This window comes from Oncorhynchus mykiss, chromosome 6 (assembly GCF_013265735.2).
Source record: "Oncorhynchus mykiss isolate Arlee chromosome 6, USDA_OmykA_1.1, whole genome shotgun sequence".
Classification (NCBI taxonomy): Eukaryota; Metazoa; Chordata; class Actinopteri; order Salmoniformes; family Salmonidae; genus Oncorhynchus; species Oncorhynchus mykiss.
In genome coordinates this window covers 24,938,480-24,963,836 of record NC_048570.1, presented here as the reverse complement: position 1 = coordinate 24,963,836, position 25,357 = coordinate 24,938,480, and positions in this window count along the sequence as shown.

Sequence of the window (25,357 nt, the reverse complement as noted above, 5' to 3'; positions counted from 1 at the left end):
TAAGAGGTTATTTATAAAGGATATTCTTCTTTTTGCCAACATCGTCTATAGGAGGATCTGAAACATAAAATAGATATTCAATAATGTATTTTAATTAAGAAGTCGTTGTAAATCATTGTAAGAAATGCACTTTGGCAATGTGCCATGAACATAACTCAGTCGCTGTCACTAGCTGGATGCTTTCCTAAACTTTCCACAACCATAACATAACACTGGTCTACCAGAGACATGTGATTTATGGATGTTCTAATGAGAGGAAGTTTACATGTTACATTTACATTTACATATTACAAAAAACTGTACCTATAATCCGTTACGTTACCAGCTAAAATATTGTAATCAGATTAGAAACTTTTGAAAAACTAGATGATTACTCCAAGGATTGCTTTTAAATTCAGAAAGGATGTTTGCTTGAATTTGACACTTTTCTGTTATCTCAATGACATTCAAATCAGCATTGAAAAAAAGGCGCAAGTTCAAGTTTGTTCCACCTGGGCGAGTCTGACGAGACGTCAGAGACCACTATGATGACACACCAAATGTGTTTGATGGACCGCGGGAAAAGAGCAGGAATAGGCTTTTGTAGGCTACAGTCCAAGCTGTCTTCCAATGGTGTGACTGCTGTCGGCATCCAAAGATTATCCAATTTGAATAAATGCTTGGAAGTAAGGATGACAGCAGTGGTGTAGTCTACGGCGATACGGATATCACTTATTGTTTATCTAAATCAAATCAAATGAAATGTTTTTGGTCACACACACGTGTTTAGCATATGCTATTGCGAGTGTAGCAGAATGCTTGTGTTTCTAGCTCTGACAGAGCAGTAATTTTATTTCACCTTTATTTAACCAGGTAGGCCAGTTGAGAACAAGTTCTCATTTGCAACTGCGACCTGGCCAAGATAAAGAAAAGCAGTGTGACACAGACAACAACACAGAGTGGAGTAAACAATAAACAAGCCAATAACACAAACAAGTCAATGACACAGTAGAGAAAATAAAGTCTATATACAGTGTGTGCAAAAGGAATGAGGAGGTAGGCAATAAATAGGCCATAGGAGCGAATAATTACAATTTAGCAGATTAACACTGGAGTGATAAATGAGCAGATGATGATGTGCAAGCAGAGATACTGGTGTGCAAAACAGCAATATCTAACAATTTCACAAAATATCCCCAATACACACAAATCTAAGTAAAGGATTGGAATTAAGAATATAAAAATATATGGACGAGCAATGTCAGAGCGGCATAGACTAAGATACAGTAGAATGGAATAGAACAGTATATACATTTGAGATGAGTAATGCAAAATATATAAACATCATTAAAGTGACTAGTGTTCCATTTATTAAAGTGGCCAGTGATTTCAAGTCTATGTACTGTATATAACAGCAGCCTCTAATGTGCTAGTGATGGCTATTTAACAGTCTGATGGCCTTGAGATAGAAGCTGTTTTTCAGTCTCTCGGTCCCAGCTTTGATGCACCTATAATGACCTCACCTTCTGGATGATAGCGGGGTGAACAGGCAGTGGCTCGGGTGGTTGTTGTCCTTGATGATCTTTTTGGCCGTCCTGTGACATCGGGTGCTGTAGGTGTCCCGGGAAGACTGTACCACCCTCTGGAGAGCCATGCGGGTGCGGGTGGTGCAGTTTCCGTACCAGGCGATGATACAGCCCGACAGGATGCTCTCGATTGTGCATCTGTAAAAGTTTGTCAGGGTTTTAGGTGCCCAGCCAAATGTCTTCAGTCTCCTGAGCTTGAAGAGGTGCTGTTGCACCTTCTTCACCACACTACCTGTGTGGGTGGACCATTTCAGTTTGTCAGTGATGTGTACGCTGAGGATCTTGAAGCTGTCCACCTTCTCCACTGTGATCCCATTGATGTGGATAGGGGGGTGCTTCCTCAGCTGTTTCCTGAAATCCACGATCATCTCTTTAGTTTTGTTGATGTTGAGTGAGAGGTTGTTTCCTGGCACTGCACTCCCAGAGCCCTCACCTCCTCCCTGTAGGCTGTCTTGTCGTTGTAGGTAATCAAGCCTACAACTGTTGTGTCATCTGCATACTTGATGATTGAGTTGGAGGCGTGCGTGGCCACGCAGTCATGGGTGAACAGGGAGTACAGGAGGGGGCTGAGCATGCACCCTTGTGGGGCTCCAGTGTTGAGGATCAGTGAAGTTGAGGTGTTGTTTCCTACCTTCACCACCTGGTGGGTGGCCCGTCAGGAAGCCCAGGAACCAGTTGCACAGGGCGGGGTTCAGACCCAGGGCCTCAAGCTTAATGTTTAGCTTGGAGGGTACTATTGTGTTGAATGCTAAGTTATAGTCAATGAACAGCATTCTTACATAGGTATTCCCCTTGTCCAGATGGGAAAGGGCAGTGTGCAGTGTGATGGCGATTGCATCATCTGTGGATCTATTGGGGCGGTAAGCAAATTGAAGTGGGTCTAGGGTGACAGGTAAGGTAGAGGTGATATGATCCTTGACTAGTCTCTCAAAGCACTTCATGATGACAGAAGTGAGTGCTATGGGGTGATAGTCATTTAGTTCAGTTACCTTTGCTTTCTTGGGTACAAGAACAATGGTGGCCATCTTGAAACATGTGTGGACAGCAGACTGGGGTAGGGAGTGATTAAATATGTCCGTAAACATGCCAGCCAGCTGGTCTGTGCTGCTTGGGATGCCTTCTGGCCCGGGAGCCCTGCGAGGGTTAACACGCTTAAATGTCTTACTCACCTCGGCCACAGGGCCACAGAGAAGGAAAGCCCACAGTCCTACATAACGCATTAATGTGAATCCCACTGTTGCTCTCTAATTTAGCTATTTGCGCCTTACGGATTGTGGTTGTTGTGGATTGCTGTTCAAAAATCAAAATGTGTATTTGAATCCAATAATGGTTGAATTCAAGAAGTTTAAGCTGCCTACCTGTTTTTGAAACCAGTGAACAGCCAGTGAAAAATGAGCTCTTGCAACAGCTGCATAGTGCGGATTCCAGCCTATGGAATATAAGTGGGGCTTTTATTGTTCAATCTAATACATGCTGATAAAAAAATACATCCATAGGCCTAATGGAGACATGATCAGACTGGCACACATTTGATAGATTCAAAGGGGCAATCTGTAGTTGCTACATCTATTTTTGGACTTATAAATGATATATATTAATGTGAAGATATCATTTAATTGGATTATTACATGTAGTAGAAAGCGATGGGTTAAAATTTTACATCTTTATATGGCCAGCTATGTAAACTTTGACATTGATTTATCCTGTAATAGATGTCGTTCAATTGGTAATATACATTTGTATCTTCTTCTAATGCCTCTTAAAGGGAAAGTCATCTAAAAGTGTAATCAGATTACGTTACTGATTATTATTTTGGATAGGGAACTAGTAACTGTAACAGATTACATTTAGAAAGTAACCTACCCAACCCTGGTCTCAGTCTATCCCCTCACAGAACAGTGCATTCCAGACAAAGTATGTGTAAAGAGGGAATCCATCCCCAGAGCAATACCTGACCCCTCTGCACACACCTTGTCAGCAGGTAGGGCCTTATCTTGGGCTGGCTCAGTTGAGGCATTGAGCACACACTTGACCTTGTAATTATCCTGTACCTGGTTTTGTTTCCACACCCTTTTCTTCCCATTTATTTCCTCTCATGCACTATTTGAACAAAGATAAGATGGTCTCACTCTCTTGATCTCTCTTTTTCTCTCTCTTTCTCTCTCACACTCTCTCACACTCTCTCTTTCACACACACTTTCCCTTTTGCTCCTCTCTCTCTCTCTCTCTCTCTCTCTCTCTCTCTCTCTCTCTCTCTCTCTCTCACACACAACAGTACATGCTCTCTTTGTTCATGAAATAAGCCCTGTGAATGTTATACAGGAAAGGCCCTTGGCTTAACCATGACCCTCCTAGCACTGAAATGTTTGTCCCTTTGTCAGGCAAGTCTCTCAAGAGGTAGACCCAGTTTTAAACTTTTCTCCTTCGGTAGTTTTTCCTGCTGAGAATAAATATACTAGACACATACTGAAACGTTACATTCAACCTGACTCTCATTGCTAGTGATCAGCACACTGGTGACCTTACATTATCTCTGTTAAAGTGAAGCTCTCAAACATGGCATTTATATCTCTTAAGCCGGTTTTATTGTACTCCCTTTCGTCATCTAAAATAAATTGATACATATTTAACTCTATTCTCTTCAGATGAGGAGAATAAAGTGATCTTGCCTGTGGTGGTTTAGAAGCCTTTCTGGCTTTTGAGGGATCCGATCTGGTTGGATTTCAAAGTCATTTTTGGAATAACAATCAGAAGAGTAAGATTTGTGGCATATGCTACCCATAAAGTAAGCTGGTCTGTATCTGGCCATCAAAAATGTATTCACACACAGCTCTAGGAGTGACGGTGTTGCCCTTTGATTTTAATGCTAAGAGCATAATTTATGTAAGATGTCTGAATGGCTTTTTAAGAGAGAATAGATTAAAGAAAGTTCCATGTTTGAGGTCTAAAAATTCCATGCAAAGCCGTGTTTTTTGGGGGGAGGTTTTCAAACTCTCCTGGGGCTGCAATTGGGTTGACAAACGGGGCGGCTGCAAATGGTTATTAGTTCACACCATTTACTAAGCGATCAAAAAAGCTTGCCAATCAAGGCCATCCCCTGAGTTTTATTTTTTTTGTAAATATGAAAGGCTTCATCACAACAGTCACTTGAAACGTGGCAGCCCACATATCGGGCCACGCTGTCTGTCGCCCTGAGCCAGGCCCTCTGCAGATCAAAACCCTCCCGACAAAAGGAGCTCTAGGTGGCGTAATGAGATGCAGTGCTTCTTTCAACTGTGTGTGGAGCGAGAGGCTCTCTGTCTCTTCACTTGGCACTCAACCTCAGCTCAGCTCTGGGCCTGGAGCAGCCTGGACAGTGGAACAATCGTCCTGTATCAACACCCTGCCCCTTGGACAACACCCACTCTCTGCATCTCTGACTTATGCAGTACCAGCTCCCCTGTGTAAGATAGCAGTGGCTGGGTAGGTTGTGTAGAGGTAGTCACACCCATAGACTTTTCTCAGACAGGGGAACATGGGAGTAGCCTGTTGGGTATTTTAGGAGGTGATGAGGGCTCCTATCAGAGGATTCGTGTGATGCCAGAGGCCTTGGAGCATGCTGCCCTACGACCACCCTTCACTGGGGATGGAGATAAGAGCACACAGAGGGTGTGTGGACAGGCTGACACGCTACCGCCTCCTCCACCCCTTATACTCCACCCCTTACACTCTCCTCCCTAAGCCCTAGAGAAAGGTCGACAAACAGCCAGTTATGTCCATTATATCATCCACAGGCATGCCTCAACACTCACATAGACGGAACCTTGGAACTAGAGTCTTCACGGAAGCATTCAAACATCATGTCACAACACAGCAAAAAACAAAAGACCGTTCTCTTCTCTCGGTAAGCACACAAAGCAAAGGGCCTCTATTCACATCCATACACCGTTTATTCACCATTCACTGCCAAACACAATTGGACTGGTGGATTGATAATTCATTATGTCTTAGTTATTGTCATCCTATTACACATTTTTTAGTGTTTACTTGGAGCCCGAGGGTACTAGGCTTCCTATTTTCAACGGCCGTTGCATTACCTCAGAGCCGTGCGGTGCCTAGCTAGCTGCCAGAGAGAGAGGCAGGTATTGTTTTCGTGACAGAGATCAGTAGATGGGTGAGTGTGCTTTAATTCTGCAAGAGCTCCTCTCCCAGGCTAATAAATGCAAGCCTCCCTGCTGACTCAGCTGTCGTGCTAAACCCAGCGGGGGTCAGCCTTTTTGTGTTCCAGTGCCCAAATTCTGGAACCATTAATACTCTCCCTGGAACCCGTCAATAGAAGCTCACTTTCTGGCTGAGGGGAGACCAACTTCAAGGCTAATCTGGAGAGAAAAAAGTCCTGACACATAAGAACCTGATCTAGAAATATATTGTGAAACAAAATTGGTAGAAATAAAACTGTGTTACATATGTGAAAATATGTTAAAATATATATTTTTTAAATGCTGCACTTTAGGAGGAGAAAATGTGGTACTTTGTTGTGGCTTAGGGACCCACAAATGTGGAAGAGAGTTTATGTCAGATTGAAAACATCCTTCTGAATACTCTTACGACTGAGGAGTCTAGATTGTGAAAAATAATTAAAGAGTTACAGTATGATGTGAGGAATAGAGTTGGAGCTTTAATTTGTTGAAATAATTTGTTTGAGCAAATTATACATAATAGCATTTATCAATTTTCATCATCCACTGTACCATGTTAAAGTGAACTAAAGTCAATTTCACCATCCTGGTGATCATGTAGTAGTGTGCCCACCCTAAATGGAGTGGATAATACTTGAGATTTAGATTGATTAATGGTCTGAAAGGCATGTGTAAAGTTTCTAATTTATCTATTCCAATCTTTTTTGATTGATAGAAACGTTTATAAGGACATATACTAAAGTTTTAAACAATAGTGGTTTGTGGGAGCTTTGAGTGTAGGGCAGGCAATAGATCACACCATGCATGCCTGTGTTCCCATACTGCCTTGCTGCTAGCTTGTAGAATCAAGTGAATTATTAAACATCCGGCTTCAAATAGCTTGTAAAATTCTGCCCTCCTCAAAAAAATTGAAACTTTTTTCTTTCTCTCTGACTCTCCCTTTCTCTCCTTTTCGTTGGCTTCTCTAACATCAAGTTGTCTCCAGATTTTCAAACGGGTTGAAAAATAAGAGCTTCCTCAGCTTGTGAGCGTATTCAAAGGGCTTCTTCAGATGTGCCACCTTGCAGCGTGTTGGTGGCGGCGCATGAGCAGGATAATTCAGATATGCTAATGACTCAGCGGGGTAGCTCCGAGCACGGCTTACCGCGCTTTAAATAGACAGCTGCCTTCTCTCTTTCTTTTCATGCCCCCCGCTCACCCTCCCTCTCTCATTCCCACTCTATATTAATAGCAGGTTGGCATTTTATAAGCATTTAATTTCTACTAATTAGATAGAGAGTAATTAGCTCAGTACATGTAAAGCTAGGTTTTTAAATATGTTGGACATAAAGAGTGCAGTAGAGAGGTTTGGGACTTGGTAAAAGGGTCTATGTCTCAGGCCTGGCATAGTGTAATGATATCACGCTACAACACAGAGAGCTGGAGATAATGGAGTCAGTCAGTGCCCACCACCCCTCCCCTCAGTAAAGTGGCCCTCTGTCCTAGAGAACCAGTGTCTGAGCTGTTAGTATTGCCATAGAAAGCCTCAGTCCCACACTCTCTCCGGATATCTATTCTCTCCAGCAAGAGCCATGCTGCGCAGGAATCCTGGGTGATTGGGTTTCTTTCAGAGGCCTTGTAGTCAGTCATAAATCGGAGGGGATGCTGCCCGGCCCCTCTCTCTCACCCCCTAACCCTGGCTCCAGCTGGCAGGAGACGATTGTTGGAGAGCCTAGGTCACTGCGGGGTCGCTCTCTGTGGATCTTTTTAACTCCCCTGGACTTTTTCTCTCCCCCTCCTCTCCACTTCTTCTCCTCTTTTCTCTCCGTCTGTCCCCTAACTGGGGTTGCTAGGGCCTGGTATTTTTTTTTTAAGACCATGCTGTAATTACAAAGGAGCCCTCATCCCCCTGCTGCCTTTGGATTACTCTCCTCTTTTTAGCACTCTTGATTGGTGGTAAGAAGCTATGCTGTTCCCTCTGCTCTGTACACACAGTGCGGATTCATTCACATGGACTAACCTTTACAGAAACCAGAGGAGGACATGGACAGACCAGGTGGCCACTGGAGACCCTCAGGCTGGAGCTATACAGGAGCAGAGGTGGTAGCTCTGTGGACCTAGTAGAATAAGCTACTAGGTCCTCGTATGTCTGTGTAAGAAACAACTTTTACTTCAGCGTCCTGAAATCGGAGTAAACAATTGGATGTTTACGACCCCAAAAAAGAGAACAAAAGTGACGTGAGTGTAAAACGTGTTGACACAGGTAGAGGCCACATTTCTCTGTCATGTCTGGGCTCATAGCTGCTGGCTGGGTGGTGTGGGAACAGAACAGAACAGGGGCCATGTTTACTGTGAGGAGCCATACACCACAGGAAACATCACAAGAGAGATGGCTCTACTGAGGGATAACATCACTCTGAAAACATCTGGGGCCATAAAACACATTGAAGATCAAACGTTGAGAATGAATAGAACACAATAATGACAACAAGCAATTACCCCAATAGACAATAGATAAGAGTTCCCTCCAGTTGTAGTTTGACCAGTTGGGAGATGCTTTCCATCTCTAGAGAAGATTGCAATAACCAATAGCTCAATTCTTGACTGTAAGGCTTTATATTGAAGGCAACTAACATTACAGAAGCTCAAAGGAGTAATCTGGAAGATGAAAGTATTTGTTGTAATGAAATAAAAGGCTTGTGGAGTGTTAGCATGTTAATTACTTTGAATGAGAGTCCTAACAGCATGTTAACTTTCACTCCCCATTTGAACTGAATGGAAATGTTCAGCTGACAAACTGATGTATTTCAGATTGTAACATCATCTTGAGATAACTGATATATCACTACATCACACAATGACATCCAAAAAATAGAAATATCTGATACTTTGTCCTTTACGTATGAGAATTTCCCCAATAGAGTTCAAAGAAAAAAAAGCCCAGAATATCACAACAAAGCGTATGATGTGTGTGGCCCTATAGGAGCAGGCCAAGTCTTTCATTTGGATTGAAAAGTTCCACAAACGGAGCATTATCCCTTATGAAATAAGAGCAGGCTTGGTAGAGCTATTGTTCTATTTCTGTTTGTTTGAGTCTCTTCTGTTGTGTGTTGGCTCTCTCCAGAACCGTTCATTACTTCTGACGAACAGCGTCTGCAACAGGGACTCTGCTTCCTCCCATGGGATAGACCAAGGAACAAAATAAATATCATCTGTTCAAATAGATAGGACGGTAATAATTGTTGGCCCCATCAATTGAAGTATGTTCCTGGATATTCGTGGATAATTAAATTAATCATTTTAAGGGTTTGACTTAATGGGCGCCAATGAAGACAGATGAATTGTCTGGCAGTGCTCAAATCACTGGTTGCAAGGAATACAACTTATCAGAGCACAGGCTTATTGAATACCATAACATAGTATGGTAAAAACACCCATTTACCATCAGGACAACCTCCTGTGTGCTGGATAGACTAAGTATAATTATGAAATGAACTGCACACTGTTTCTCATAAAGTAAACAACCTATTTATTACATTATAGAGAGCCCAATGTAAGGCGATCCTACACACCTTGACTACAGAGTGAAGCCTGCATCCCAAGCGACATATCACATGCCTAACCAAAGCCAAATGTCAACATTGTGTAAACAAACACCAGTAAACAGCAAGCATAACAATTACAGCTGGGTGTCTTTGTTCCCTGGGGACTTCCCCTTGGTGTTATTAGGTCCATTCTCTTTGACGTTGCCACAGTGGCAGTTTACCAGCCTCCCTCAGTATATTGTAGTGGCTTGCAGTGCTGGATGAAAAGCCCTAACTAAAATGTGTTAATGGAAACCTCCTGACCCTGAGAAACCTTCCTCCCTGTCAAAACCACTGACAGAGAAGGTGAGAGATGGGGAGAGGGGAAGAAGGTGTGTGAGTGTGTGAGTGTGTGTGTGTGTGTGTGTGAGAGAGAGAGAGAGCGAGAGCGAGAGAGAGAGAGAGAGAGAGAGGGAGGGGGGGGGGGGGGGATTCTGTGCACACCCCTGTCAGCCCCTCACATAGCCCTCCTGACAACCCCACGACACCCAGTGAGGACTTACACAAGCCACAGACTGTACTCCTTATGGACTCAAACTTGAAATATATGCAAGAAAATAAACTTTTTCCCAAACGCACATTGTCTAAACTGTTGTGCCCAAACACCCAGTGCGCCCTAGACCTTTTATCTGAGGACCAACTAAGGTCACCCAGCCAGATAATAATACACACAGGCACAAAGGACCTGAGAGCACAGTAGGAAATGGTGACCACAGCACTAAAGGGGGTGATTGAAAAAGCTTCTTCCACTTTCCCCAGCACACAAGTGGTTATCTCCACCCTGCCACCACAAAAATACTTTTGCCCTGCTACCATACAAATCAAATCAAATTTTATTTGTCACATGCGCTAATACCACAGGTGTAGTGAAATGTTTACTTACAAGCCCTTACACCGGGAAAATGCAAGTATTTCCCGTGACTGTGCACGAAACCAAATGTTTACCTGACCCACCACTCCACCCTGGACAGCCTTTACGACCAGGTCCACCTATACAAGGCATCGATAAAGACCCCTTCACTTTTTTCACATTTTCTTAGGTTTCAGTCTTATTATAAAATTGATTAAATCTTTTTTTCCCCCTCATCAATCTACACACAATACCCCATAATAACAATGCAAAAACAGGTTTTTAGAAATGTTTGCTGGTCTGGCCCCTTACCATAAAGGCCTGATTGGTGGAGTGCTCCAGAGATGGTTGTCCTTCTGGAAGGTTCTCCAATCTCCACAGAGGAACTCTGGAGCTCTGTCAGAATGACCATTGGGTTCTTGGTCACCTTGGTCACCAAGGCCCTTCTCTCCAGATCTGTGCCTTGACACAATCCTGTCTCGGAGCTCTACGGACAATTCCTTCGACCACGTGGCTTGGTTTTTGCGCTGACATGCACTGTCAACTGTGGGACCTTATATAGACAGGTGTGTACCTTTCCAAATCATGTCCAATCAATTGAATTTACCACAGGTGGACTCCAATCAAGTTGAAGGAACATCTCATGGATGATCAATGGAAAAAGGATGCACCTGAGCTCAATTTCGAGTGTCATTGCAAAGGGTCTGAATACTTAGGTAAATAAGGTATTTCTGTTTTAGGTTTAATAAATTCAAAAATAATTGTAAGAACCTGTTTGCTTTGTCATTATGAGGTATTGTGTGGGGATTGCTGAGGAATTTTCTTTATTTAATCCATTTTAGAATAAGACTGTGACATAACAGGACCTGTGTTTACTTTGCTTTGTTCCAGGATAATGTGGACCGCACTGACTTTTAATGTAGCAACTGTTTGTTTGCGGAGGACAACAGGAGCAAAGTAGCTACTCTTAGCAAGCAAGTAGCAAACCTTGTGTGTGGTGCACTTGCCGTTCCAGGCGATGATACAGGATGCTCTCGATTGTGAATCTGTAAAAGTTTGTCCGAATTTTAGGTGCCAAGCCAAATTTCTTCAGCCTCCTGAGCTTGAAGAGGTGCTGTTGCACCTTCTTCACCACGCTGTCTGTGTGGGTGGACCATTTGAGTTTGATAATACTTGATAATGTATGTGATATCAACAGAGAAGTGTATTTTCTGGGTGATTTAAATATTGACTGGTTATCATCAAGGTGCCCACTCAGGAAAAAACTTCAAGCTGTAACCAGTCCCTGCAACCTAGATCAGGATGTCAGTCAACCTACCAGGGTAGTTATAAACAGCACAGGAATTAAATCAATGACATGTATTGATCACATCTTTACTAAACGCTGCAGATATTTACTTTAAAGCAGTATCCAAATCCATAGGAGGTAGTGATCACAATATAATAGCCATATCATAGAAAACCAAAGTTCCAAAGGCTGGGCCTAATATAGTGTATAAGAGGTCATTCAATAAGTTTTGTAGTGATTCATATGTTGATGATGTAAAGAATATTTGCTGAGGAGGAGAAGCAAACAGACGCTGCACTTGAAGCATTTATGAAAGTACTTATTCCTGTAAAAACTGTTAAATCCCCTTGGAATGATGAGGAATTGAAAATTATATGGTTGAGAGGGATGAGACAAAAGGTATGACAATTAAGTCAAACGTACCTCAAATTAAGAAATCATGTGACTAAACTAAATAAAAATAAACTACACTATGAAACAAATGTAAATTACATAAAGAATGATAGTAAAGCTTTTGGGCACCTTAAATGACATTTTAGGGGGGAAAAAGCCAACTCGGCTCCTTCATTCATTGAATCAGATGGCTCATTCATCACAAAGCCCACTGATATTGCAAACTACTTTTTGACTTTTTCATTGGCAAGATAAGAAAACATAGGGATGACATGCCAGCAACAAACGCTGACACTACACATCAAAGTATATCGGACCAAATTATGAAAGACAATAAAGTGAGTTTGGAAGAGGTGAAAAATCATTGTTGTCTATCAACAATGACAAGCCACCGGGGTCTGACAATCTGGATGGAAAATTACTGAGGATAATAGCAGACGATACTGCCACTCCTACATCTTCAATTTAAGTCTACTAGAGAGCGTGTGCCCTCAGGCCTGGAGGGAAGCTAAAGTCATTCCGCTACCCAAGAATAGTAAAGCCCCCTTTACCGGCTCAAATAGCCGGTAAAAATTGGAAAAAACCTCTGGAAAAAATTGTGAATGACCAGAAACAATGGTATTTTACAGTAAACAAATTGACAACAGAATTTCAGCATGCTTATAGGGAAGGATACTCAACAAGCACAGCACTTAAACAAACTATAAAATTATTGTGGGGGCTGTCTTGTTAGACTTCAGTGCAGCTTTTGACATTATCGATCATAGTCTGCTGCTGGAAAAACATATGTGTTATGGCTTTACACCCCCTGCTATAATGTGAATAAAGAGTTACTTGTCTTGCAGAACACAGGGTGTTCTTTAATGGAAGCCTCTCAAACATAATCCAGCTAGAATCAGAAATTCCCCAGGGTAGCTGTTTAGGCACCATGCTTTTTTCAAGTTTTACTAACGACATGACACTGACTTTGAGTAAATAGTCTCTATGTATGCGGATGACTCAACACTATACACGTCAGCTACTACAGCGACTGAAATGACAGCAAAACTCAACAAAGAGCTGCAGTTAGTTTCAGAGTGGGTGGCAAGGAAGAAGTTAGCCCTAAATATTTATAAAACTAAAAGCATTGTATTTGGAACAAAAAACTCACTAAACCCTGAACCTCAACTAAATCTTGTAATAAATAATATGGAAATTGAGCAAGTTGAGATGACTAAACTGCTTGGAGTAACCCTAGACTTGTAAACTGTCATGATCAAAACATATTGATGCAGTAGTAGCTAAGATGGGGAGAGTCTGTCTGTAATAAAGCGATGCTCTGCCTTAACAACACTATCAACAAGGCAGGTGTTACGGTGCGTGAATGAGGACCCAAAAGCGAATTAACTTAAACAGAGCTTCTTTAATTACCAAACATAGGTAGGCTCAGACGGACCGGCAGATTCCGACAGGACAAGACAAGGTTACAGCAAACATGACGACAGTCTGGTTCAGGCATGAAACACAACAAACAAGAATCCGACAAGGGCAGGAACAAAAACAGAGAGAGATATAGGGGACTAATCAGAGGGAAAAGGGGAACAGGTGGGAGAAGGGGTGACGAGGTAGTCAAGAGGAGACAAGGAACAGCTGGGGGAAAGCGGGGGAGAAAAGGTAACCTAACAACGACCAGCAGAGGGAGACAGGGTGAAGGGAAAGGACAGAGACAAGACACAACATGACAGTACATGACAGTACCCCCCCACTCACCGAGCGCCTCCTGGCGCACTCGAGGAGGAAACCTGGCGGCAACGGAGGAAATCCTCGATCAGCGCACGGTCCAGCACGTCCCGAGAGGGAACCCAACTCCTCTCCTCAGGACCGTACCCCTCCCAATCTACGAGGTACTGGTGACCACGGCCCCGAGGACGCATGTCCAAAATTCTACGGACCCTGTAGATGGGTGCGCCCTCGACAAGGATGGGGGGGGGGGGGGGAGAGACGAGCGGGGGCGCGAAGGACGGGCTTGATGCAGGAGACATGGAAGACCGGGTGGACGCGACGAAGGTATCGCGGAAGAAGAAGTCGAACTGCGACAGGATTAATGACCCGAGAAATACGGAACGGACCAATGAACCGCGGGGTCAACTTGCGAGAAGCCGTCTTAAGGGGAAGGTTCTGAGTGGAGAGCCAAACTCTCTGACCGCGACAATATCTAGGACTCTTAGTTCTACGCTTATTAGCAGCCCTCACAGTCTGCGTCCTATAACGGCAAAGTGCAGACCTGACCCTCTTCCAGGTGCGCTCGCAACGTTGGACAAAAGCCTGAGCGGAGGGGACGCTGGACTCGGCGAACTGAGATGAGAACAGCGGAGGCTGGTACCCGAGGCTACTCTGAAAAGGAGATAGCCCGGTCGCAGACGAAGGAAGCGAGTTGTGGGCGTATTCTGCCCAGGGGAGCTGTTCTGACCAAGACGCAGGGTTGCGAAAAGAAAGACTGCGTAAGATGCGACCAATAGTCTGATTGGCCCGTTCTGCTTGACCGTTAGACTGGGGGTGAAAGCCGGAAGAGAGACTGACGGAAGCCCCAATCAAACGGCAAAACTCCCTCCAAAATTGAGACGTGAATTGCGGACCTCTGTCCGAAACGACGTCTGACGGAAGGCCATGAATTCTGAAAACATTCTCGATGATGATTTGTGCCGTCTCTTTAGCAGAAGGAAGCTTAGCAAGGGGAATGAAATGAGCCGCCTTAGAGAACCTATCGACAACCGTAAGAATAACAGTCTTCCCCGCTGACGAAGGCAGTCCGGTGACAAAATCTAAGGCGATGTGAGACCACGGTCGAGAGGGAATAGGAAGCGGCCTGAGACGGCCGGCAGGAGGAGAGTTACCGGACTTAGTCTGCGCGCAGACCGAACAAGCAGCCACGAAACGACGCGTGTCATGCTCCCGGGTGGGCCACCAAAAACGCTGGCGAATGGAAGCAAGCGTACCCCGAACGCCAGGGTGGCCGGCTAACTTGGCAGAGTGAGCCCACTGAAGAACGGCCAGACGAGTAGGAACGGGAACGAAAAGAAGGTTCCTAGGACAAGCGCGCGGCGACGGAGTGTGAGTAAGCGCTTGTTTTACCTGCCTCTCAATTCCCCAGACAGTCAACCCGACAACACGCCCCTCAGGGAGAATCCCCTCGGGGTCAGTGGAGGCTACTGAAGAACTGAAGAGACGAGACAAAGCATCAGGCTTGGTGTTCTTAGAGCCCGGACGATAAGAAATCACGAACTCGAAACGAGCGAAAAACAGCGCCCAACGCGCCTGACGCGCATTAAGTCGTTTGGCAGAACGGATGTACTCAAGGTTCCTATGGTCAGTCCAAACGACAAAAGGAACGGTCGCCCCCTCCAACCACTGTCGCCATTCGCCTAGGGCTAACCGGATGGCGAGCAGTTCGCGGTTACCCACATCATAGTTACGTTCCGACGGCGACAGGCGATGAGAAAAATACGCGCATGGGTGGACCTTGTCGTCATAGAGGGAGCGCTGAGAAAGAATGGCTCCCACGCCCACCTCTGACGCGTCAACCTCGACAACGAACTGTCTAGAGACGTCAGGTGTAACAAGGATAGGAGCGGATGTAAAACGATTCTTGAGGAGATCAAAAGCTCCCTGGGCGGAAACGGACCACTTAAAGCACGTCTTGACAGAAGTAAGGGCTGTGAGAGGAGCTGCCACCTGACCGAAATTACGGATGAAACGACGATAGAAGTTCGCGAAGCCGAGAAAGCGCTGCAGCTCGACGCGTGACTTAGGGACGGGCCAATCAATGACAGCTTGGACCTTAGCGGGATCCATCTTAATGCCTTCAGCGGAAATAACAGAACCGAGAAATGTGACGGAGGAGGCATGAAAAGTGCACTTCTCAGCCTTCACAAAAAGACAATTCTCTAAAAGGCGCTGGAGGACACGTCGAACGTGCTGAACATGAATCTGGAGTGACGGTGAAAAAATCAGGATATCGTCAAGGTAAACGAAAACAAAGATGTTCAGCATGTCTCTCAGGACATCATTGACTAATGCCTGAAAGACAGCTGGAGCGTTAGCGAGGCCGAAAGGAAGAACCCGGTATTCAAAGTGCCCTAACGGAGTGTTAAACGCCGTCTTCCACTCGTCCCCCTCCCTGATGCGCACGAGATGGTAAGCGTTACGAAGGTCCAACTTAGTGAAAAACCTGGCTCCCTGCAGGATCTCGAAGGCTGAAGACATAAGAGGAAGCGGATAACGATTCTTCACTGTTATGTCATTCAGCCCTCGATAATCTATGCAGGGGCGCAGAGACCCGTCCTTCTTCTTGACAAAAAAAACCCCTGCTCCGGCGGGAGAGGAGGAGGGGACTATGGTACCGGCGTCAAGAGCTACAGACAAATAATCCTCGAGAGCCTTACGTTCGGGAGCCGACAGAGAGTATAGTCTACCCCGGGGGGGGGGTGGTTCCCGGAAGGAGATCAATACTACAATCATACGACCGGTGTGGAGGAAGAGAGGTGGCCCTGGACCGACTGAACACCGTGCGCAGATCGTGATATTCCTCCGGCACCCCTGTCAAATCACCAGGCTCCTCCTGTGAAGAAGAGACAGAGGAAACAGGAGGGATAGCAGACATTAAACATTTCACATGACAAGAGACGTTCCAGGAGAGGATAGAATTACTAGACCAATTAATGGAAGGATTATGACAAACTAGCCAGGGATGGCCCAAAACAACAGGTGTAAAAGGTGAACGAAAAATTAAAAAAGAAATGGTTTCACTATGATTACCAGAAACAGTGAGGGTTAAAGGTAGCGTCTCACGCTGAATCCTGGGGAGAGGACTACCATCCAGGGCGAACAAGGCCGTGGGCTCCTTTAACTGTCTGAGAGGAATGTCATGTTCCCGAGCCCAGGTCTCGTCCATAAAACAGCCCTCCGCCCCAGAGTCTATTAAGGCACTGCAGGAAGCTGACGAACCGGTCCAGCGTAGATGGACCGACAAGGTAGTGCAGGATCTTGAAGGAGAGACAGGAGTAGTAGCGCTCACCAGTAGCCCTCCGCTTACTGACGAGCTCTGGCCTTTTACTGGACATGAAGTGACAAAATGACCAGCGGAACCGCAATAGAGACAGAGGCGGTTGGTGATTCTCCGTTCCCTCTCCTTAGTCGAGATGCGGATACCTCCCAGCTGCATGGGCTCAGCACCCGAGCCGGCAGAGGAAGATGGTAGTGATGCGGAGAGGGGGGCGACGGAGAGCGCGAGCTCCTTTCCACGAGCTCGGTGACGAAGATCAACCCGTCGCTCAATGCGAATAGCGAGTTCAATCAAGGAATCCACGCTGGAAGGAACCTCCCGGGAGAGAATCTCATCCTTTACCTCTGCGCGGAGACCCTCCAGAAGACGAGCGAGCAAGGCCGGCTCGTTCCAGCCACTGGAGACAGCAAGAGTGCGAAACTCAATAGAGTAGTCTGTTATGGATCGATTGCCTTGACATAGGGAAGACAGGGCCCTGGAAGCCTCCTCCCCAAAAACAGATCGATCAAAAACCCGTATCATCTCCTCCTTAAAGTCCTGATACTGGTTAGTACACTCAGCCCTTGCCTCCCAGATTGCCGTGCCCCACTCACGAGCCCGTCCAATAAGGAGAGATATGACGTAGGCGACACGAGCAGTGCTCCTGGAGTAAGTGTTGGGCTGGAGAGAAAACACAATATCACACTGGGTGAGGAACGAGCGGCATTCAGTGGGCTCCCCAGAGTAACACGGCGGGTTATTGATTCTGGGCACCGGAGATTCGAAAGCCCTGGAAGTGGCCGGTGGATCGAGGCGGAGATGGTGAACCTGTTCTGTGAGGTTGGAGACTTGGGTGGCCAGGGTCTCAACGGCATGTCGAGCAGCAGACACTTCCTGCTCGTGTCTGCCTAGCATCGCTCCCTGGATCCCGACGGCTGAGTGGAGAGGATCCGAAGTCGCTGGGTCCATTCTTGGTCGGATTCTTCTGTTACGGTGCGTGAATGAGGACCCAAAAGCGAATTAACTTAAACAGAGCTTCTTTAATTACCAAACATAGGTAGGCTCAGACGGACCGGCAGATTCCGACAGGACAAGACAAGGTTACAGCAAACATGACGACAGTCTGGTTCAGGCATGAAACACAACAAACAAGAATCCGACAAGGGCAGGAACAAAAACAGAGAGAGATATAGGGGACTAATCAGAGGGAAAAGGGGAACAGGTGGGAGAAGGGGTGACGAGGTAGTCAAGAGGAGACAAGGAACAGCTGGGGGAAAGCGGGGGAGAAAAGGTAACCTAACAACGACCAGCAGAGGGAGACAGGGTGAAGGGAAAGGACAGAGACAAGACACAACATGACAGTACATGACAGCAGGTCCAACAGGCCCTAGTTTTGTCACACCTTGACTACTGTTCAGTCGTGTGGTCAAGTGCCACAAAAAAGGACTTAAGAAAATTGCAATTGGCTCAGAACAAGGCAGCACGGCTGGCCCCTGGATGTACATGGAAAGCTAATATTAATAATATGCATGTCAATCTCTCCTGGCTGAAAGTGGAGGAGAGATTGACTTCATCACTACTTTATTTATGAGAGGTATTGACATGTTGAATGCACCGAGCTGTCTGTCTAAACTACTGGCACACAGCTCGGACACCCATGCATACCCAACAAGACCATGCCACAAGAGGTCTCGTCACAGTCCCCAAGTCCAGAACAGACTATGGGAGGCACACAGTACTACATAGAGCCATGACTACATGGAACTCTATTTCACATCACGTAACTGACGCAAGCAGTAAAATTAGACTTCAAAAACAGTTCTAAAAAACAACCTTATCGAACAGTGGGGATTGTGACGCAGCACAAACATTGGCACAGACACATGCATACACACATAAACACACATACACACACACACGATAACATACGCACTATACATACACATGGATTTAGTGCTGTAGACATGTGGTAGTGGTGGAGTAGGGGCCTGAGGGCACACAGTGTGTTGTGAAATCTGTGAATCTATTGTAATGTTTTTAAAATGGTATAAATGGTATAAAATGCCCTAATTTTGCTGGACCCCAGCAAGAGTAGCTGCTGCTTTGGCAGCAGCTAACGGGGATCCATAATAAATACAAAATACAAATGCAAACTCACACTATTAAATTCATCAAAACAGGAACATTTTACATTTGGCTAGAAATTCAAAAGGAAATGATCTCAACAGAGAAAAATGTCCTGCTGTGTGCCACCTATATCCCCCACTAGAATCCCCACACTTTAAAGAATACAGCTTCTCCATCCAGGAAGGGGAAATCAATAATTTCAAGGACCAAGGACATGTAGTAGCCTGTGGCGACATAAATACCAGAACAGGACAAGAATATGACACCCTCAGCACACAGGGATACAAACACCTACCTGGAGGTGACAGCATACTCTCCACCACATGCCCCCTTAGGCACAACTATGACAACATAACCAACAAAAAACTAGTCACAATTCCTGAAGCTATGTTGCACGCTGGGAATGTAAACTCAGCAAAAAAAAAGAAACATCCCGTTTTCAGGACCCTGTCTTTCAAATATAATTTGTAAAAATCCAAATAACTTCACAGATCTTCATTGTAAAGGGTTTAAACACTGTTTCCCATGCTTGTTCAATGAACCATAAACAATTCATGAACATGCACCTGTTGAAAGGTCGTTAAGACACTTACAGACGGTAGGCATTTAAGGTCACAGTTATGAAAACTTAGGATACTAAAGAGGTCTTTCTACTGACTCTGAAAAAGACCAAAAGAAAGATGCCCAGGGTCCCTGCTCAGCAGCGTTAACGTGCCTTAGATGTGGCCAGGGAAATAAATTGCAATGTCCGTACTATGAGACGCCCAAGACAGCGCTACAGGGAGACAGGACGGACAGCTGATCGTCCTCGCATTGGCAGACCGCTTGTAACAACACCTGCACAGATTCAGTACATCCAAACATCACACCTGCGGGACAGGTACAGGATGGCAACCACAACTGCCAGAGTTACACCAGGAACGCACAATCCCTCCATCAGTGCTCAGACTGTCTGCAATAGGCTGAGAGAGGCTGGACTGAGGGCTTGTAGGCTTGTTGTAGGCAGGTAATTACCAAACATCACCGGCAACAACGTCGCCTATGGGCACAAACGGATCGTCGCTGGACCAGACAGGACTGGCAAAAAGTACTCTTCACTGACAGTTTTGTCTCTCCAGGGGTGATGTTTTGTATTCACGTTTATCGTCGAAGGAATGAGCGTTACACCGAGGCCTGTACTCTGGAGCGGGATCTATTTGGAGGTGGAGGGTCAGTCACGGTCTGGGGGCGGTGTGTCACAGCATCACCGGACTGAGCTTGTTGTCGTTTCAGGCAATCTCAATGCTGTGCGTTACAGGGAACACATCCTCCTCCCTCATGTGGTACCCTTCCTGCAGGCTCATCCTGACATGACCCTCCAGCATGACAATGCAACCAGCCATACTGCTTGTTCTGTGCGTGATTTCCTGCAAGACAGGAATGTCAGTGTTCTGCCATGGCCAGTGAAGAGCCCGGATCTCAATCCCATTGAGCACGTCTAGGACCTGTTGGATCAGAGGGTGAGGGCTAGGGCCATTTCCCCCAGAAATGTCCGGGAACTTGCAGGTGCCTTGGTGGAAGAGTGGAGTAACATCTCACAGCAAAAACTGTCAAATCTGGTGCAGTCCATGAGGAGGGGATGCACTGCAGTACTTAATGCAGCTGGTGGCCACACCAGATACTGACTGTTACTTTTGATTTTGACCCCCCCCCCCCCCTCCCCTTTGTTCAAGGACACATTATTCAATTTCTGTTAGTCACATGTCTGTGGAACTTGTTCAGTTTATGTCTCAGTTGTGGAATCTTGTTATGTTCATACAAATATTTACACGTTATGTTTGCTGAAAATAAACGCAGTTGACAGTGGGAGGACGTTTCCTTTTTTACTGAGTTTACATAGTCAACGGTAAGCTTCGAGGGCACTCCTACGGTAGGTACACCTATAGCTCATCTCTTGGCAGTAGTACTGTAGACTTTAGCACTGACCTCAACCGAGTCTCTTAGAGCATTCACAGTCAGCCCACTGACATCCCTATCAGATCACAGCAAAACCAGTCTACTTGAATACTCAAAGCCAAAGGATCTGAATAATATTAAGAAATGCTATAGATGGAAGGAAAATAGTGTTGGAAACCTACCAAAAAACAATTATGCAACAAGAAATTAAACCCCTTTTAGAAAACTTTCTGGACAAAATGATTCACTTTTTTAGCATGAGTGTCTGCTTGTAACGCGGGACTAGGTGTGTGCAGGAATCAGACGCAGAGAGAGAGTAACGGAGTAAAGTGCTTTACTATTGCACACCAAACTGATAAGCCCAATACAATACAATGCAGGACACTATACCAGACAACCCAAAACCACAGGGTGTCCAGTATAGAAAATAAAATACACTACGACCTAACACGTAACAAAAGACAATCCCGCACAAAACAAGGGAGGGTCAAACTACTAGATATAGGGAACCTAATTAAACAAAAATACACACAGGTGAAACTAATAAGACAAAACCAACAGACAAACGAAAAAGGGATTGGTAGCGGCTAGTAGGACGGTGACGACGACCGCTGAGCACCGCCCGAACAGGCAGGGGAGCCAACTTCGGCAGAAGTCGTGACACTGCTATTCAAATGAATGTAAAGTGATGTTGGGGGAAGAACATACGACATTATAAAATCTATTTACACAAACAACAAGTGTGCGGTTAAAATTGGCAAAAAACACACACGTTTCTTTCCACAGTCCAGGGGGGTGAGATAGGGATGCAGCTAAAGCCCCACCCTCTTCAACATATTTATCAACGAATTGGCTGCACTACCCGGCCTCACCCTACTAGAATCTGAAGTCAAATGTCTACTGTTTGCTGATGATCTGGTGCTTCTGTCCCCAACCAAGGAGCACCTACATCAGCACCTAGATCTTCTGCACAGATTCTGTCAGACCTGGGCCCTGACAGTAAATCTCAGTAAATAAAAATATGATATTCCAAAAAGGTCCAGTTGCCAGGACCACAAATACAAATTCCATCTAGACACTGTTGCCCTAGAGCACACAAACAACTATACATACCTCAACGCCACAGGTAACTTCCACAAAGCTGTGAATGATCTGAGAGACAAGGCAAGATGGGCCTTCTATGCCATCAAAAGGAACATAAAATTCGACATACCAATTAGGATCTGGCAAAAAATACTTGAATCAGTTATAGAAACCATTGCCCTTTATGGTTATGAGGTCTGGGGTCCATGTAACAGTGTTGCTTCCGTCCCTCTCCTCGCCCCAACCTGGGCTCGAGCCAGGGATCCTCTGAACACATCAACAACTGCCTCCCATGATGCATCGTTACCTATCGCTCCACAAAATCCACGCCCCTACTTCAAGGTCCCAGAGCGAGTGATGTCACTGATTGAAACAGAATTAGTGCACACTGCTAACTAACTAGTAATTTCACACCGGTTACATCCGCTCACCCCCCTTTTGACCGATACCCGCTAATGATCAAAATTCAGAAAAGAGCCGTTAAGCTGGTCCTGGGGCTCTGTTCACAAACAGACCTCACATAGCCCTAGGACAGCAACACAATTAGACCTAACCAAATCATGAAAAAACAAAAAAGATAATTACCTGAGTCATTGGAAAGAATTAACAAAAAAACAGAGCAAACTATAATTCTATTTGGCCCTAAACAGAGAGTAGACATTGGCAGAATACCTGACCACTGTGACTGACCCAAATCCAAAGGAAAACTTTGACTATCTACAGACTCAGTGAGCATAGCCTTGCTATTGAGAAAGGCCGCCTTAGGCAGAGCTGGCTCTCAGGAGAAGACAGGCAATGTGCACACTGCCCATAAAATGAAGTTAAAACTGAGCTGCACTTCTTAACCTCCTGCAAAATGTTTGACCATATTAGAGACACATATTTCCCTCAGATTACACAGACCCACAAAGAATTAGAAAACAAACCACATTTTGATGAACTCCCATATCTATTGGGTTAAATACCACAGTGCGCCATCACCACAGCAGGATTTGTGATCTGTTGCCACAGAAAAGGGCAACAAGTGAAGAACAAACACCATTGTAAATACAAATCATATTTATGTTAATTTATTTTCCCTTTTGAACTTTAACTATTTGCACATAATATGACATTTGAAATGTCTTTATTCTTTTGGAACCTTTGTGAGTGTAATGTTTAGGCTACACGTTTTTATTGTTTATTTCACTTTTGTTTATCTATTTCACTAGATTATGCAATGTAAAAAATGTTTCCCATGCCAAAAAAGCCCCTTAAATTGAAATTGTGTGAGAGAGAGAGAGAGAGAGAGAGAGAGAGAGAGAGAGAGAGAGAGAGAGAGAGAGAGAGAGAGAAAAGACAGACACAGGGGGAGAGGGGTTGTTTGCCCAGACACAGAGCAGAGGGTCGTGGTGAAAACATGCCCTGTCCTTTGTAGTGGAGGGTAGGGGACGACGGTGTCACTCGTCAGTTTGGAGGGGAGCCGCCAACAAAGCCGTGTCATCTCGCAGAGGAAACAAGGCTAGTGTTGTCATTCACTCCTCACTTCTGCCAGCCTGCTTGAACTGCAGTGGGCCACCCGTTGTCCCCTTGTTTAGAAGGCTAACAGACTGCTCAATCCATTCATACCTGGACCATCAACAGCACTTGACACTGTTCAAAGGAGACAACAGAAGTTGTGTTTACTCCTTTTGGTCTTTCTCCATCCCCGGAAATAGAAAACATAGATGTATTCAACATCTGTAGCAGAGATGAAACAAAAAAATAATTGGATGCAATCATGTGAAAGTCTGCAGTCCTTCTTGTGAGGCACATTTACACCTGAATGCAATTGTAGTTTGCCATAAAAACAAGATAAAGAATAAATAACAGGCAACATCAAATCAAAAACTGGTCACATACACATAGTTAGCAGATGTTATTGCGGGTGTAGCAAAATGCTTGTGTCTCTAGCTCCAACAGTGCAGTAGTATCTAACAATTCACAACAATAAACACACGTCTAAAAGTCAAAGAATGAAATTAAGAAATATATAAATATTAGGACAAGCAATGTCTGAGTGGGATTGACTAAAATACAGTATATACAGTGCCTTGCGAAAGTATTCGGCCCCCTTGAACTTTGCGACCTTTTGCCACATTTCAGGCTTCAAACATAAAGATATAAAACTGTATTTTTTTGTGAAGAATCAACAACAAGTGGGACACAATCATGAAGTGGAACGACATTTATTGGATATTTCAAACTTTTTTAACAAATCAAAAACTGAAAAATTGGGCGTGCAAAATTATTCAGCCCCCTTAAGTTAATACTTTGTAGCGCCACCTTTTGCTGCGATTACAGCTGTAAGTCGCTTGGGGTATGTCTCTATCAGTTTTGCACATCGAGAGACTGAAATGTTTTCCCATTCCTCCTTGCAAAACAGCTCGAGCTCAGTGAGGTTGGATGGAGAGCATTTGTGAACAGCAGTTTTCAGTTCTTTCCACAGATTCTCGATTGGATTCAGGTCTGGACTTTGACTTGGCCATTCTAACACCTGGATATGTTTATTTTTTAACCATTTCTTTGTAGATTTTGCTTTATGTTTTGGATCATTGTCTTGTTGGAAGACAAATCTCCGTCCCAGTCTCAGGTATTTTGCAGACTCCATCAGGTTTTCTTCCAGAATGGTCCTGTATTTGGCTCCATCCATCTTCCCATCAATTTTAACCATCTTCCCTGTCCCTGCTGAAGAAAAGCAGGCCCAAACCATGAGGCTGCCACCACCATGTTTGACAGTGGGGATGGTGTGTTCAGGGTGATGAGCTGTGTTGCTTTTACGCCAAACATAACGTTTTGCATTGTTGCCAAAAAGTTCAATTTTGGTTTCATCTGACCAGAGCACCTTCTTCCACATGTTTGGTGTGTCTCCCAGGTGGCTTGTGGCAAACTTTAAACAACACTTTTTATGGACATCTTTAAGAAATGGCTTTCTTCTTGCCACTCTTCCATAAAGGCCAGATTTGTGCAATATACGACTGATTGTTGTCCTATGGACAGAGTCTCCCACCTCAGCTGTAGATCTCTGCAGTTCATCCAGAGTGATCATGGGCTTCTTGGCTGCATCTCTGATCAGTCTTCTCCTTGTATGAGCTGAAAGTTTAGAGGGACGGCCAGGTCTTGGTAGATTTGCAGTGGTCTGATACTCCTTCCATTTCAATATTATCGCTTGCACAGTGCTCCTTGGGATGTTTAAAGCTTGGGAAATCTTTTTGTATCCAAATCCGGCTTTAAACTTCTTCACAACAGTATCTCGGACCTGCCTGGTGTGTTCCTTGTTCTTCATGATGCTCTCTGCGCTTTTAACGGACCTCTGAGACTATCACAGTGCAGGTGC